The sequence below is a fragment of the Argopecten irradians genome, chromosome 4, assembly GCF_041381155.1.
Source record: "Argopecten irradians isolate NY chromosome 4, Ai_NY, whole genome shotgun sequence".
Taxonomy (NCBI): Eukaryota; Metazoa; Mollusca; class Bivalvia; order Pectinida; family Pectinidae; genus Argopecten; species Argopecten irradians.
This window is the reverse complement of record NC_091137.1, coordinates 42,592,997-42,595,339: the sequence shown is the minus strand read 5'-3', so window position 1 is coordinate 42,595,339 and position 2,343 is coordinate 42,592,997.

Here is a 2,343-nt window from a genome sequence, read left to right as displayed (position 1 = left end):
TTTAAAATAAAGATTACTTCAGTCAATATAATAAAATTGACAATTTTTGAAACAATCATCTTTTAATTTTTAAATTTCAATAAATGTTCTTATCATTAATAGAAAATTGAATGCACAATAAGATGTTATATTCTTATTTCTATTGTGCAGTAGTGCTACATATGTAGTCAGTACATATTGATTATCTTGTCCCTTTTGGTGAGAGAGCCATCTATTAGATTTTCTAGAAAGGATTTTCTTAGTCCTAAATTATGACTGTGATAACAGTCAATGCTCCTTTTTACCTCACAGAAGCATTTAATTAAGGTAATTAATAAATTCTGTGTAAATTAAGATGAAATAATTAATTAATTCTGTGTTAATTAATGTAAACTAAATCAATTAATTCTGTGTTGATTAAGGTGAAATAATCATCAATTCTGTGTTAATAAGCTAATATAAGATATATAAATATCAATAATATGCAAAATAATTACAAAAACATATTTTGTTAACAAATTATTATTTAACTTTAATTATTACCGTAGGCCTTGCATTGGTGGCTCATTTTGTATGATTTTTAAATGTTAAATTAAGGCTCACATTAAATTTAGAAGATGAAAAATGCCAATAAATACATTGTATACTTTTATTTCAATGCTATTTATTACCTTTTTTAATTATACATTTTGTCTATTTGTTTTGGGTTTTTTTTTTTCTTTTTTTTTTTTTTTGTAATACATACTGGACTCATTTTCTTTTGATTTATGCAAGAAAAAATACAAATATTTGTTTCTAAAATTTACACCAATATTTTAGAGAAATAATCACCCTGAAAAAAATAATAACTTTTGTTTTAGTGATATCCTGAAAAAATTTACCAAAATCCGGCTCCTTTATTAGAATCACCCCATTCCAAAATGGCGGCCATTACGATTGCAAAGTTTATGATTTCAGCAGACACTGCAGGCGCGGATCCAAGGGGGGGCGGACCCGGCGTACGCCCCCCCCCTAAAATAGGAGAGAGAAAAAAAAGAAAAAGGAAAAAGAAGGGAAAAAGAAAGAGGGGAAGGAAGGAAAAGAAGGAAGAAAGAAAAAAAGAGGGAGAAAGGGAAAAAATTAAGGAATTAGATAAAGAGTGAGAAATTAGACAGAAAGCTCCATTTCCTACCTTTACCGTTTGATGTTATCATTTTAAAATCTAAATGTATTCGACTTTGTGGGACATAATGCATGAACATACTTGTATCCAGGCACAATGGAATAATGATTTATTTTTTTCGTGTAAGTCAAGGTTTTATCTGCATCGCTTAAAAGGTACAATGTAAATCCCTTCAAGTATTTACTTTTTTCCCAAAAAAAAACCCCCGATAAAATCCCAATATATTAGATAATTTATTGTCATTAATATTCAATATTGACAGGTTATATCTCGATATCCTTAGAAATAAAAGAAAAAGGGGGAGGGGTTGGTTGGAAGGAATTGTAGCTGGCCCATGAGTATTCGCTGGTTGACTATATGTCATGCCCTTCATTTTCCAGGTTGTAAATGATATATTACACATTTTTTGAATCAGCATTTAAGTCCTGTATTAAATCCGACTATCAATTCACAAAATGTGTGCGTACTTTCAAAACGCCAGTTACAAGATCACTACTGACGCCGAATGCTTCTAGAAGCCTTTTATTTGTCCTAAGAAAATGTGTGTAAAGAAAAAAGTGGAATGCGACAGAAAATGAGAGCTTCTAGGGTCCTGAGTGCACCCCATGGCCAGATGCCTTCCTTTTTTTACGTTTCAATAAAAACATATCTTAACGATAATGTTATAAGATAGGCAAACGATGTTAAAAAATTAATGCACATGACAAAAGGCTCCCCTATTAGAAAACAGGATGATAGCAATGGTTCCAGGCACCGTATGGCCATATAGACAAGACCTACTAGCCTTCTTTTCCTTTCGTTGTCCAATACCACGAATTATGAAGATTGTGTGTAAGTTAGGAAAATGAATTATCTAATGTGACAGATAATGTATAAAAGTAAAAACTTATATCGTTAAAAAAGTTCATATACACTTTTCATTAGTCCTATAAAAACCTTTAATAGGCGACCCCCCTAGCTGCAATATTGTAGCTCAAAAGACTTTTAGACTGAAAATGGTGTCTTCTTTACAGCTACAATTGTTCCCTATTACTTCAAAACCTTCAAAAAAGTATGAAAAAACTGTGCCCGAGTGATTCTCGGAGGCAGAGTGCTTCCCACTACGATACATAAGGGACCAATTTGTACCCGGCCTAAAGTGCATAGAAGGCCGGGTACGTATATTCGTTCTAGGCGGCCCCCATACCCCCCATCCTTTTCTT